Below are 15,397 nucleotides of genomic sequence, written 5' to 3' on the forward strand. Positions count from 1 at the left end.
AGATATGAGTATTCACTTGATGTGGTTTATTACTGTCACAAGGGCACAAATCTGAATCTGTTTTATCAGCTCCTTCATTGTTTTATTAATAAGTATTGGGACCATTGTTTTCACTGTTTGAAAAGTTAGATGCATACTATATTGGATGTAGAAAGAAACCCAGATCTTACAGAACTGCATGAAATAAAAAATGGAAGCCCCTCCTCTCCCTCTGCCCTGACCAGTATAGCCACTGGTAATTATCTGGGACTCAGAAGGGTGATGTTTCCAAGAACTTCCTACAGCCTGATCTGAAATCGGAAAATCTTTCAGGTCCTGAGCAACATTCACACTGTGAGGGCCACGTGGCAACCCCAAAAGCCCAAAACCTGGGCCTTTTCTCCCCAGGTAAGAAATCTGCTGAGTAGCAGAACAGGAAACACCCTGCTTTCCTCCTAGGCGATCAGCAGTTAAGACCTAAGACGAGGCTGTGGAAGCGTCACATTTAGCACAGAACACATGGAGCCACATGTGAACCCTTAGATTCTTTACTGTTCCAGGAGGACTTTGATTAAAATTATTTGTGTTTCTGACTCACCAAGGTTACAATTCCAATGAATCATCCTATTCATTGGATTTCAATTTTAGGAAATGCCCATTTGATGAAAAATGCAGACAAGAAGATAAAATTTAGGAAGTGAGGTGTTTTTCAGAAATGGAGTCTTACAACTGCACTAATGACAGTTATGTTTTCCTCTGATGAAATGAAAGGTGACGCCTAGGGAACCAGTCCACTCCGGACTGTCAGAACTGGGAGGAGGTTAAGGTTTATACCACTGAGTCAGGCTCGCAGGGATGGATGCTAGTGAATCCAAGGTGTCTCTCTGTTCTTTTTATAATACAAATTGTCTGTGGTTCACCTACTTCTACCCCCAGGTTTCATTACTTGAGTGTTCACTTCCCTCCCTCAACTAACTCCCTTTGTTACTGCACCCTAATTACCCTTCTCCTAATAAAGATCTTAACACAAATGGGGGTTCATGGAGAGGGCACTGGCTGTGAGTGAGGCCCGCAGCTCGCTGGGTGCTGCACGCATCCTTGCTTGACTACAGCACAATGCCTGAAAGTGAGCGTGGCCTCCTGACCTCGCTGCCTCCAGGGAGACACACCACATATTTTGGGGTCTGTCATTTCACAGTTCTGTGACGCACAGTTGTGTGTCATGCTTTCTCAGGATATAAAGGTGAGCTTTGGGAGGAATAACTAAGTGCTTGTCACCTTCCTGAATGAACTGAGGTATCTGTTACGTGCCCACATTCTTCCTAGGTGCATGAGGGTTTACTTGTATGTCAGTGGGGAAGAAACACAGCTGCAAATAATAAGAATGCTCTCTACTTAGGATGCTCTAGCCACGCACAGGCCCTTGGGTCCCTGCTGTATTCAATCCTTAGAGTCGCCCTTTGAGGGGGGGGGTGCGCTATGGATTACTCCGATCAGGCAGGCTGTGAGGATATGGGTCTCCAAGCGCTTTGGGAAACACAGAGGAGGGGGAAGTTAATTCTAGCCCTTGAGCCTCAGGAGGTTTTGTAAAAGAAAACTAGACCTCAAAGACCGGGTAGGGTTTTATAGGCAAGAAAGGGAGGATGTGCTGTGTAGGGAGAGGGGTGAGAGGAGCCCAAGGGGAGGGGGCCTGTTCCAGGCAGGCATCAGGAAAGCCCAGCAGACATGTGTGCCCAGCCACTCAATTCTGTTTAAAATGAACAGCGATTGGCATAAAAACCTTATAACATATGCCAAGTGGGCCTCGAGCACCTCCGGGTGGTTTGCCGCACAGGTTGTATGTTAGCCCTGCTCGGAGAAAAGTAAGTGAAGAGAAAGGTGTTTCCCTCAACAAGGGAGCTGAGTGTGTTCACCAAGTCCGTGGTGTGGATGGGTCAGTCCATCTGCTGTTAACTTTCCTTAAAAGTCCTTTGTGGTAATGCAGAGGCACAAGCCTTGTGCCTTGGACAGGACAGACCGCCCCTTCCCACTGTGCACTGTGGTCAGTAACCCACGTTTCTTTATCGTTCCGGGTCACTGGCATCTTGCCATGCTTGCTCCATGGCGACTGTTTTATCAGGTCCAATTCTTCATCTCCAGACCTGGGAATATTATTTGAACTTGGAATTTCTTATATTCGCAATGTATGTCAGGCGCAAGATAAATGTCACTTTATAATATACCAGTTAAAAGGGAATTGGCAGGCCGGGTGCCGTTGTGCAGGCCTGTGATTTCAGTGACTCAGGAGGCTGAGCAGGAAGATGGCAAGTTCAAAGCCAGCCTCAGCAACTTTGAGAGGACCTAAGCAACTTAGTGAGACCCTGTCTCTAAATAAAAAATTCAAAGGGATGTGGATGTGGCTCAGTGGTGAAGCACCCCTGAGGATCAGTTCCCAATACAAGAAAAAAAAAAAGGAGTGCTGGAGTGTGTGTGTCTGTGAGTGAAGTCCTGGAGGGTTTCCCTAGGTGGGATTTTCATCTCTGGTGGAGCGAGCTGGCAGTGCTCATGATTCTTATGCAGTGCTGCTTTCTCAGTGGCAATTAGATGAACAGGACCTGCTTACATGTGTAGCACCAGTGAACGCCAGAGCTCCTAGAGAACAGAAATTCAGAACAGAAGGGGTTTTCAGAAATTGATCAGAAGCACTGTGGCACTCCAACCCCGGGACCCAGTGCACCTAGCCCTGCAGTCAGCAATTCTTATTGAGAGACCTGGCCAAGTGGCGGTTCTGTGCAGGGAACACCAGAAGCATGGTGTCATGTGAACTGCTGGAGCCGAGGCGTGGCCATGTTAGCAGCCCTCCATCTCCCACCCCCTAGCAGCATCTAAATGCAGTATAGGAACCCGGCCCCTCGTAGCCCAGAGCCACCACAGGTACCCTGTGTACTGCATCATCCCATATTTCTTTAGGACAAGTAAACCCAGGGGAGTCGCAGATGAGTCAGCTCGAGGAGAGGAGCAGCCCGGAGCCAGGCCCAGTGGCCTCTGGCAGTGGACAGTGGGGCAGACTTCCAGGTGTCAAGGCCTTTGCATGCTGAATCCCCACAGTCCACTGCAGGGAGACAGAGCTTGCTGATCCAGGAGCACCCATGTGCCTCTGGGTGATGCCACAGGAAGTGCTCAGCTCCTGAGGCACCTGTTGGCACGTCATTAGTTTCAGGGATTTTCAAGGGCAATTTTGACAAAATGTGAGCATCACTTAAAGTGCCACCTGTGCTGTACTGTGGGACCCACCACGTTTCATTTGATTTTCTGGGGCAGAACTACTTAGCCCTAAGCGGGGATACTGGTCTTGTTCCTTTCAGGGGCTTGCATGTGCTTATAATTTGACTCGTTCAGATGTTGTTTCTCAGACTTGTTTTATTTCCTAGTCAACGGGTGAGAGAGGAGAGTTAAGTTGCGGCTGGGTGTTTCTCAGGCTCTTCGATGCCAGTGGCGTTCCGATACCCGCAAAGTAAGTGCGCTGTGTATTCCTAGCAGTTGTGTGATTTTGTAGAAGTTCTTTTTTTAGAATCAAGGAACTCAGGTTTGTTCTGTTGGCATGTCAACAGCTTTTGGGGTGAGGGCTTTTAATGTTGATTTTAGTGTTGTATAAAGTAGTGTACGAAAGCAACACACGCACTCTCACCCAGAGAGGGAGAAGGACACATAGGACATGTTCTAGAATATGCTCGCACTGTCTGCCTGCTGGGACTGTTCCCTGAAGTACTGGCACATTCCACCATGCTGAAAACAGTGCAAAAGCTAAGTCCAGGGTCCCCAGGTCCTCTGTGAATCTGTGTAGGACATTGAAATTCTAGCAGTTTTTTTAATATTTATTTTTTAGTTGTAGTTGGACACAATACCTTTATTTATTTTTATGTGGTACTGAGGACTGAACCCAGGGCCCCGCACTTGCTAGGCAAGTGCTCTACCTCAGGCCCAGCCCTCCTGTAAGCAAATTTAAACTTTAAAAGCACAGTGCAAGCTAGAAGCAAATATCATCATGCATACCACAAAGTTGGAATGTTGTTAGCCCTAACGTAAAAAGAGCCCTTGAAAATTAGTAAGTAAAAGATCATCTGAATTTTTATTTATTTATTTATTGGTTCCAGTGATTGAACCCAGGGGTGCTTAACCACTGAGCCACATCTCCAGCCCTCTTTATTTTTTATTTTGAGACAGAGTCTCGCTGAGTTACTTAGGACCTTACTAAGTTACTGAGGCTGGCTTTGACTTGTGATCCGTCTGCCTCAGCCTCCCAAGTCACTGGGGTCATAGGCATGTGCCTCCTCACCCAGCTCATATGAATTTTTAAATGGGGAAAATAAAGATCTAAGTCTAGGATATAAACAGGACATTCACCGAGGGCTACAGATGGACAAGCAGTAGGTAGGATAGTGATCAGATTCTAAATTTGTCATTACGGAAACTCAGGGTGCTGGGTCCCACACTGCCTGTATAACAGGAGGTATGCGCCACAGTATCCAAATTCCCCCCACCTTTAATCTGGGGGAATAATTCCTACCCCACAAGCTCCTGGTGAGGATTAACTTGGATAACATGCCCTGCACAGCCTCCTTACCACTGAACCCTAGTTTCTAGCCTCATCCTAGCCGGAGCAGGAGGGGCGCCCCATTATCAGGAGTGAATACAGAAACTCAAGTTTCTTATGATTCTTTAAAAAATAAGGAAACATCCAAAATTCCACCTTGGCAAAGTGAGGTCCCAGTTATTTCCTAGGAGATGGAGCTCGATCGATAGGGAAGCATTCTGATGTGTATTGTGAGGCACAGGGAGTCACAGGGTGGGTGACAGACAGGGCAGGAGACTTACTGAACTAGGGGGAAGGACAGAGGAATTTTTCACTTTTCACGTGTCCTGTCTATGCCATTCCAACATTTTTCTTAAATATTTATTTTTTAGTTATAGGTAGACACAATATTTTAATTTTTTATTTTATGTGGTGCTGAGGATCGAACCCAGTGCCTCACGCATGCTAGGCAAGTGCTCTACCTCCAAGCCACAACCCCAGCCCCCATTCCAACATTTTACAACGATCTGTGTTACTGTTTTATTTTAAAAATCATGTAAATTCATAATGGCTTAATTTCAAATATTGATTCAACACATTTAAAAACAGTAATTACTTGCTATTAACAAGTCATTCAAGTCAAAACATCTTTATTTTTATTTGTTTATTTTTATGTGGTGCTGAGGACCGAACCCAGTGCCTCACGTGTGCAAGGCAAGTGCTCTACCACTGAGCTACAGCCCCAGGCCCATGTTAATAACAAAAGTCTTTCTCATTTTCATATAAGTACATTTCCTGTGTTGATGCTTGGGACAGAGTCTCTTTGCTGAGATGACACCCCATGGAAGGGTCAACACTGCCATTCTCACTCATCAATGAGACATAATTAGAATGAATACATTTGTGCTAAAAATGTTTCACTTCTGGTTCGGGTGTCTACGGAAGGCCCGCCATGCGCAGCCATCATAGTGTGTTATTCCTTCACAGAACTTACGAGCTCTTCTTGAATGGTGGCACTCCTTATGAAAAAGGTGTTGAAGTGGACCCTTCAGTGTCCAGAAGAGGTACTGCAGTGGTGCGCTGCCTTCTGTCAGCTTTCCGTCGCTGTGACAACGTACCTAAGATAATCAAATTCAGAAGAAAGAGGTTTATTTTGCTTCGCGGGTTTCCGTCCATGATTGCTTGGCCGTTGCTTTGAGCCTGTGACATTATGGTGGGAGCACATGGCAGAGGAGGCCTGTTCATCTCATGGTTGCCAGGACTCAGAGGAAGGGTTGGGGTCCAGTATCTTCAACTGACCAGTGTCCTAGCCTCCTCCCATAAGGCCCCATCTCTTAAAGGTCCCACACCTTCTCCCTCAGTGCCACAGGCTGGTGACCAGGCCTTTCATTTGTGGGCCTTTGGGGAACACCTCAGATCCAAACCGTGGCACCTCCTTTTCCTTAAAGATGAAACAAATGGCAGAGGCTTCAGAGAAGGCAGCCATATTCCAGTAAGCATGACAGTTTCTACTTGGATTCACATGTTTTAAGATGTGCCATTTGGTGATGTGATCTTAGTCATTTTTACCTAAGTGATTGTTATTTTGGTAGCACGTGTAAGACTATAATGTTGAAAATCGTGAGAAATGGGGCCCTGCGTTAGTTCTGTCGCTGAACGCTGAGCTGATGCTGTGGCAGGTACAGAGTGAGTGAAGCCGGCTGCCTCAGAGATGGCCCATTTCAGGGTCAGGGCGTGTAGGCATTGAAATCGTGACATGCATGCCACCTCACCCTCCAGCCACCCTCCAGGAAGATGGAGCACCCGTCAGTATGTCTGTTGGCCAGGGGACACCAGGGAAGGGAGTGGAGGGCAGCACAGATGGGCCCTCCCTCGGGGAGCTGTGGGCTGACGGCTGGAGCCCCCTCGCACGCCTCAGCCCTCCCATCCTTGTGTGGTCCAGGACACCAACCCTGGCTGCTGCCCCAGTGCCAGGCTCTCTCCTCCTTGGAACAGGAAGGAGTTGGGGTTTGGGTGCAGGTGCTTCTTCCTGGGGCCGCATGTGCCCTTCCCCCTTTCCCTGCGTGCTGCTGCGGCCATCTGCCCTAGTGGCCGGGGGTGCTGTAGGGAGGCCCCAGGTTGCTGTCACCCCCAGGTCTCTTCTGACAGCCGGAGGGATGTGGGCGCCTCCTGCCTGCTGTAACCACCAGTTGTGCTGACCTCTCACTTAATAGTCTTACCAAACGCCCGTTCCGAGCGCTGACAGATATGGGTCTGTTTCTGTTTTGACAGCGCAAGGCAGTGTTTTCCAGCAGATGATGACCATGCGGAGGCAGCCTCAACTCCTGGTGAAACTGAGGTCTCTCACCCAAAGGTCACGGAGCATGCTCAGGTGCGTCCCGCTCCAGGTGGCATCTGCCTTGGGTCCCCCCTGCTTGGCTGTCTCTTGTCAGTTACTTTTTCCCCCATTAATTATTTTTGCCAAAGAGCAGAAGAGAAATAGAAAAATAATAAAGCTTAGCATCATTTACTCTTCTTTACCACTTAGCTCAAGTGACAGACTTGGTAATAAATCCTTCAGCTACTTTTGAACAAATGAGACTTCCCAATGCCTGGGCCTATCTTCAGGGAAATCTTTTTTTACTTATTCTTTTTGGTTTTATAGAACAGGAGAATGTATTTTGACATATCCTACATACATGGTGTGCGACTTCACATTCTTGTGGTTGTACATAGTGTGGAGTTCCACTGGTTGGGGGTTCATATATGAACACAGGAAAGTGACGTCCCACTCATTCTGGCTGTCTTTCCTATTTCCAGCCCCTCTCCCTTCCCCTCATATTCTTTGTCTAATCCAATGAACTTTTCTTCTTCCCTCCCCTCCCCTTATTGTGCGTTAGCATCTGCATATCAGAGAGAACATTGGCCTTTGGTTTTGGGGGACTGACTAGCATATTTCAATTAGCATGATAATCTCCAGTTCCATCCATTTATTGGCAAATGCTATAGTTTCATTCTTCTTTAGGCTAAGTAATGCTCTCTTGTGTGTATAGATACCACATTTTCTTCATCCACTCATCTGTTGAAGGGTACCTAGGTTGGTTCCATAGCTTGGCTAGTGTGAATTGAGCTGCTATAAACACTGATGTGGCCAAGTCACTACAGTATGAACTTTTTTTTTTTTTTTAATGTTAGGTTTATTTAGGTTTGACTTGCATGCAGTAAAATTTATGATTTTGGGGGTTGCAGTTCCTGGAGTTTTGACAAATGTACCGATCACATGACAATCACCACAATCCAAAGAATATTCCCTTTGCTCTCAAAGGTTCTTTTGTGTCCCTCTGTGGTCAGCTCCTAGCCCCGGCCTCGGGGAAGCACTCCTCAGTTTTCTTCCCCAGCACTTTGGCCTTTCCTAGATGACATAGGTGGATTCATGCGGCCTTCGGCCTGCGGCCTCTGAGTCTGGCGTCTTGGACCATCATACATCCGAGGCTCGTCCGCGCTGTTGCCTGTGTTAGTGATTTGTTCCTGTTCATTCTAAATGGTAACTGCTGCATTTGATGGACATGCCACCATGTGTTTATCATCCTCTAGTTGGTGGTCATTTGGGTTTTTCTAGGTTAGGGTAACTATAAATAACCCTGCTCTAAATATTTGCATACACGTTTCTGCGTGTGTGGACGTGAGGCTACCTACATCTCAAGTAGGACTGCCTAGCAAAGGGTTTGCTGTTACATCTGGTGTTGGTCTGGCTGCTTCCCTGAACGCCTGTGCCATTGACCCTCTCACCCTCACTGTGCACGTGTTTCAGTGATTCCGTGTTCTTGGCAGCATATGGTATGATTTTTCTGTTTAGACCAGTTTAAAAAGTGAACAGCAGTTTCTCACCATGGTTTCATTTGCCTTTTCCTGGGGAGATCCCAGAGCTTCCAGTTCTCACTGGATGCCCTGTAGTCATGTAACCTTCTCTCGGGGTTTCAGTGGCTGCCTCTTTAAAATGGGGATAATAGCAATATCAATTCCCTCCAGCTGTAATGAGGTTTAATTGAAAGCAAGTATATAAAACACTTAGTCCATATTTATAGTCCCTGGCTATAGGGAAACACAATGGTGTTGGCTATAATTATCTATATCATAATTATTTTATATCCAAATAAATGTCAGTGCACACCAGATAGATATGTGGTGCCATTTCCTGAAATTTGTTCAAATGAAGAGATGCAACGCAGCTGGTAGGATTGAGGAATTTAAAACAGTTGTTAACCGATTGGAGGGATAAGAGGGCCTTCCTCCAGGTCATACAGGGGACACGAGACGGTGAGCCTGATGCAGGTTGGGGAGCAGCAGGGGAAGCAGCCTGAGTGGTGGCTTCCGCCCCTGGGTCAGGGCCTTGCTTTAAATATCCCCTGTTCCTTCTCCAGAGCTGACAGGTGCTTGTCATCACACACGGTGTTGAGTCTTTCAGTAACTGTTAATAACGTGCTCCTGGGGATTCATCTCTCTCCTTACCTGCCCCGCCTCTCTTTTCTTTCCTGGATGTTCGTGGCCCTTTTTTGGCAAATCTTTCCTCAGAAAATTGTGTTTTTTTTCCCAGTGTGAGGAGAGCAGCACAGTAGCGGTCTTTGTCAGGGGCAGCCGGATCCCATGGGGCCTAGTTCTCCCTCTTCTGCTGCTGCCAGCCGCTCCTCCGGGAGCCCAGGGCACCCACGCAGCCCTGTCAGCACAGCGCTTCCGGCAGTTTCTGTGGCTCCAGATACTAGCTTTTAGGTCCTTTCACCATCTCAAGGTCAGGTTTGACTGTGGTGCAGGGGGTGGATGAAACTAGGAGCACTCTTCTGTGTGTTGGCTTACTAAGAAGGGCCCTGGGTCCTTGTCCCCAACCTCAGGGACTGAGGCTCTTGCTTGAGTATAGTGCACCGGGCACCCAGACCTTTGGTATCAGAGCATGACTCTCAGGAGCCCTGCTGCTGCCGCCCCTGCCACTTACCCAGACTTGAGGGCTGTCCTGGCATTGCCTCTGCACATGGCGGGATCCTGCCGTGTGCGCCCCTGGTGATGCTAAGGGTGGGTTTGGGCACCCTGCTGGTGTGACCCAGGGACAGGCTGGCTCACCGACAGCAGGCCATGGCAGTGAAGCCAGAGGCCCTAGGCCTTTCCAAAGCCGTGGACCATGGGCTGCTGTGTACGTAGGTCAAGGTCAGAGGCTGGATGCGAACTTTAGGATGTGGCTGCCCTGCCTGAGAACCTGGAGGGGCAAAGGCAGGACTGACCCAACTGGGCATCCTCGCCACCCATCCTGCTACCTACAGAGAGAAGGGAGCGAGTGTGGCACCTGCAGCCCTCTCCTCTCTTTCCAAGGAGCATCCACCTCCAGCCCCACCTGCCCTGCCTACCAGCTCCAACTTGGCTCAGCCACGTCTCTGCTCACAGGAGACAGGAGGGGTCTTTCCAGGACGCCAGCGAGCACAGAACAGTGGAGCAGCAGCGCCAAGAGCAGGAAGCCCAGTATCTGTCTCAGAGCCCATTGTCCCCTAGGGCCCTAGCTGCCCCAGCCCACAGTCTTACATGAGTGTAGCCTGTGGGTGTCAGGAGACCTTGAAAATGAGGATGAAGCTGGGCAGACCCGTGCTCTCTGGAGAGAGCTCCAGGGTCCTGCACAGGGGCCCAGCAGACTGTTCAGCGAGCTGGCTGGGCTGGGACAGGCTAGGGGGCGCTGTCAATGTGGCAGGGAGCACACAGGTGTCTCAGGCTCCCTAAGGCTTGGCTTTCTGACTCTGGAGCTATTCCAGATCTAACTTAGTGCTCTATATTGTTTAGCCTTCTCTCAGGGTTAAATAGGAATTACCTTTCTCGTTCTGGAGCTCTTGTACAAAGGGTTCAATTTGCAGTGATCAGGTTCTCAGCCCCTTAGGGGAGGGGAAGCTCCGAATTTGAACTCTGAGTTCTGAGCACCAAGAAGTGCTGGCCTGCAGAAGCAAGCTATGTGCACGTGTGTGTGGCGGTGCTAGAAATGGACTTCCCTTTGCCTTTTTGATGCATTCTTTTTTATTTCTTTAATTTTTATTGTTGGTTGTTCAAAACATTACATAGTTCTTGATATATCATATTTCACACTTTGATTCAAGTGGGTTATGAACTCCCATTTTTACCCCGTATACAGATTGCAGAATCACATCAGTTACACTTCCATTGATTTACATATTGCCATACTAGTGTCTGTTGTATTCTGCTGCCTTTCCTATCCTCTACTATCCCCCCTCCCCTCCCCTCCCCTCCCCTCCCCTCCCCTCCCCTCCCCTCCCCTCCCTTCTTCTCTCTCTACCCCCTCTACTGTAATTCATTTCTCCCCCTTGTATTATTTTTCCCTTACCCGTCACTTCCTCTTGTATGTAATTTTGTATAACCCTGAGGGTCTGCTTCCATTTCCATGCAATTTCCCTTCTCTCTCCCTTTCCCTCCCACCTCTCATCCCTGTTTAATGTTAATCTTCTTCTCATGCTCTTTGTCCCTACTCTGTTCTTAGTTACTCTCCTTGATGCATTCTTTTCTTCTCTTTTAATGCTGTTATATTATTGCTAAAAATAAATAGGATATGGCCTACCTGAGGCCCATTCACCCCAATCACAGCACCTCTGCCACCAGAGACTGCTGGTCCCCGTGTGAGGTCAAGAGGATATGTTCTTACTTCTTCAACTCAGCTAACCTTTGGTGACACAGAACTTTCTGGCCATCTTAGGTTTGGAAAAATCAGGAGGTTTCTCTAAAGGAATTAAAAAAAAAAAAAAAAGGTAAGCAGCATTGCCTCATGGAGTGGGAAGGTGCCAGAAGGAAAGGCGTGCCCACTGTGGGAGTGCCGTGCCTGCCAGACAGATGAACAGGGAGGTGGGCAGCAAACAGCAAAGGAGGGGGTGAGAAGGAAGGAAGGAAGGAGGGCTCCACCCTTCCCCTGCACAACACAGCCACCACTGTTACTCAGCAGCAGCTGGAACACAGGCCATGGGGGCCTGGGGCAGAACAGCCTCTGGAGTCGCAGCATGACTGCTGGGTGCACGAGGCACTGAGGCTGACAGTCTTCAAGTCCTAGGTCAGGAGTAGACGTGGGAACCTGAGTGGCTTCAAAGAGGGCTGAGGCTGCTCCCGCCTAGAGGTGGGGGAGGGAGAGCTGGCCGGGAGCAGCCAGGGTCTACTCGCCCACAGGAGAGTGGGACCCCTGGAGGACTCTGCCACCGCCCTGGAGCCTTGGTCCCTGGTTGCCTGTCCCCTGGAGCCACCAGGGCGGTCCCCACGGCACCCACCCCGCTGTCCAGGTTCTCACCTGAGGGCTTTTCCTTGGCGGAGCTGCTGTTCACAGCTGGGTGGATTTTGATTTGCAGGGTCCTGTTCAGGATGCGGTGGCCTCAGCAGTGTGGCCTGCGCCATGGACCTCAGAGGAGAAGAGGTGGCCTGACCTGCAGGCTCCCTGGAGAGGGGAGGGCGACTGAGGAGCCCAGTGTGACCTGGGGAGCAGGAGGCGGTTTAAAAGACAGACCCGCCCAGGTATTTCAGGTGTCACTGACTCTGTGTCTCCTTTTCCTGTTGCACCTATGGATTTTGTTTTAAGTCCTCGCTTTAAAAGCCCTCTCTTGTTTCCTTCTGACCCATCATTTTAAACCATGTTCCAAGGTCACTTTTTGGTGTATGTGTGGTTCTGGGGATTGAACCCAGGTCCTTGAGCCTGTTAGGCAAGTGACCTACCTGAGCTCCATCCTCAGAGACCCTTATAATTTTTTCCCCCTTGGCCACAAGGTCTAATTGCCAAGGCTGACCTCAAATGTTCCTCTTCCTCAGCCTCCCTGGTGGCTGGCATGACAGGCATGCACCTGGGATGGTCACACTCTAGCCTGTGATGGGAACTCATGTGCATCTGTCCAGGGCTGAGCATGTTTCTGCAGAGCTGTGCTCCAGGCTCCCTGCAGGGCTGTGGAGGCTTCTGCTGCCCAGCAGCCCTGGTGCCATCGCCAGTGCTCCTCCCAGCCAAGGGCAGGCAGCTGCCCATTGCTGTAGGCTGACCTTATTTTCTTCTTATGGCACTCGTACATTCTCTGGAGTATGTTGGATGGTTTGTCCCTTAGGAGTCTAACAGGTCCTCTAGAACCTTCAAATAATTAGTAAAATTCCTAAAGAGTAAGTGAGCATGCACAGAAATTGGGCTAATGGGAAGAATGATGTTGGATGATATTTTCATGGCTTGAATATATTATCCAACATGAAGTTAGATTTTATTACTTACAAAATAATAAAATAATGAAGCAATACCATGGGCTGAGCCAAAATATATCCTCAGGATCTTAGGCATTCTGTAATAAATTTGCATCATTTGAAGGATAGAGTTGATCATCTCTGGGTAATGAAATGGAAGTAAAGGTATCAAAGCCAATGATCATCTGTTTCCAATTTTCTGTGATTTGGTTCAAGTGGTAAAGTGGTGATATTTATTAACAATGGACCAAATAGGTTCATAATTGTTTTAGAGTACAATTAGATGCCTTTACACTTTAGGCTATATGGGCACATTTGAGAACGGTTCCAGCCATTCTCTCATCCTTTGGGTCATTCCCCTCAGATGTCCTGTGAGACATTTTCTATGTGAGGCTTTAAGAAGAAGTAGAGAATATTCTGTAAAGAAAACCTTGTGATCTGTGCATTATAAAATTGAATGGGTTCCTTCAGAAATCAGAATTTTTATTGAAAGATATTTGCATGAGCCAAATAAAACCTATTTCTAGGCGTCCTGGTGAAGACAAGGTTTTATCTTTATATGTCTCATTGTTTCTGCCTTGCGACCAGCTCGAGCTTCATGAAAGAAGGTTCAGTTCATAAGAAATTGCTAGTGAGTTTTCAATTAAAGAGACAAGACTCTCATTACCTTTCACACAGCTCTGCGTCGGCTTCTCCTAGCTCCCACTTCTAGCCACCTAATGTGGTGGCGAGGTTTACACAAGAGACTAGGGAGAGAGGGAGAGCACGCAGGGAGTGAGCTTTTATTGGGGAATAAAAAATTCAAGGGAAAATCCCATCCAGTGAAGGTTAAGGGGGGCAGCATCCCAAGGTCAAGGACAACGATTGGGTCTTCAGGTCAGTGGCCAGGCACGCCTCTGCATGGACAAGCCCTCGGACCTGGGAAAGGGTGGGGAATGGCTCTGACACAACTGTGTTTGAGCGCCTCTCACCCAGCCAGGGAGGTAAGTCAAATCACGTGCGAGGATGGCCTCCCACAATTGTCTGTTTTTTTTTTTTTCTTGTTGTTGTTGTTGTTAAAATGAAATTCATAAGATGGCAGACCATTTTTTCAGATGTGTAACTAGTTGCCCACCTTTAAATGGTAGACATTTTGTACCTGAACACTGCCTGTCGGCACCTTTTTGAACAGCCAGTCTGGGCTCAGGAGCCCAAATACCAATATTAGCTGGAATATGTTCTTCAGTTTGGCCTATTTGCCAGTATCCCCTGAGGTTATCTGTTCAATGAGCTTCGTTACTTCTGCTCCCTCACTGGCTTTCATAGAAACCACATACTGTCTATGAGTCAGGGACACCAATCCCACAACATTGTGTTCTTTGAGTATCCAAAGTCCCACTTTTCACTTCACCATGTCTGACATAGACAGTAATATTTATCAGCAAATGTGAGATTTTCAAAGATCCAATTCTATGTGCTCCTTTCTAAAAGAGCATTAGGCAGGGCTAGAGCATACATAAATATTAAGTAAAGGCCATAGTTTTAAAATGGCATCCATTGAATAATTGACACATGTCTGAGATACTTTTTATTTTGGAGGAGGTATTTTTTAATAGGGAATTCCAACAGCTACATAATAGTGAAAGGAGAAGTCTTGCATCCATTTTATTCTTTGTTTCTTATGATTTTTATCAGTAAGGATAAGATACTTCCTTGTTCCAATGCAGATGTTGCCCACTTCTGTAAATGGATGTGGGGTGTCACCTGCTACTGGCATGTCTGCATGTTGTGCTTGACACTAATATCATACTTGGTAGGTGGCAGAAAGTCAATACTGAAGTTAAGCTCTTGTGTTGTAGCAGCAGAGCTGAAGATCCTTGGTGTGCCACCTTCTGCAATCCATGCTGCTCTGTTGGAGTCCTTTAATGACTTCCTGGTGGTGAGCATCATGGTCTCCTGGTCTTTGAGAATGGCCAAGCATTGCTCTGTGAATGTGGAAGAGAGTCATGTGGAAGGCTACAGGGAGGATCATTGATCACATACTCTAATCCATATGCCTGTTTAATGACCTGTTTTTTCTTCTTGGGTTTTAAGGGAGAAAGTGCCCTCAGACACTTCTGTGCAGCTGGGAATGCAGGCTTCTGCTTCACCTTGAAGGAAGCATTAATGAATCCTTTCCAGAAGACATGAGAAGAGAGAAGTGAGCCTCTGGTATCATGCAGGTTCCTTGCATTGCCCATGGGCTAGAAGAGAGAAGAGTTGCTTCATGAGATTTGATCCCCTTTTTCCTGAAGAGTTCCACACAGAGGTGAGTCCCCAGCATGTTTAGACACCATTTCAGACTGTTTGTTGACGGAAATGAATCACACCCCCTGATGATGTGGAAGAGCTAAAGATGTGTTTGCTATGGATTTTCTATTTCATTTCTCAGGGCCTGGGTCAAGCCAGCCATTGTGCTGTTAGCGCATGAGCTGCTGGTCAAATGTGAGGAAGTGGTCTTGCTTTATGAAAACACCACCCTGATTCAGTGAGCCAGAGGCAGCCTGCAGTCCCTCAGTTTTCCTGTAAAGGCAGATTGCTGTGGATGGCCTCTGGCCTCGTCATGCAGCCCTGCTCAGAGTAGGGGATTGAGGGTCCAGGCAGATCCCTAGTTCCTTTTGACCTTTATTG

The 15,397-nt window shown here is 47.8% G+C and overlaps 1 long non-coding RNA gene across 1 annotated transcript; it reads left to right on the plus strand.

The window, feature by feature from the left end:
- The first annotated feature begins 5,518 nt into the window (after window positions 1–5,518).
- LOC144249772 (uncharacterized) lies at window positions 5,519–14,998 on the plus strand. The gene is made up of 4 exons (XR_013342299.1): window positions 5,519–5,595; window positions 6,803–6,902; window positions 11,884–12,046; window positions 14,822–14,998. It is a non-coding gene; the product is annotated as an uncharacterized LOC144249772 (long non-coding RNA).
- Window positions 14,999–15,397: the final 399 nt, after the last annotated feature.

Source organism: Urocitellus parryii, chromosome 12 (assembly GCF_045843805.1).
Source record: "Urocitellus parryii isolate mUroPar1 chromosome 12, mUroPar1.hap1, whole genome shotgun sequence".
In the NCBI taxonomy this organism is placed as follows: Eukaryota; Metazoa; Chordata; class Mammalia; order Rodentia; family Sciuridae; genus Urocitellus; species Urocitellus parryii.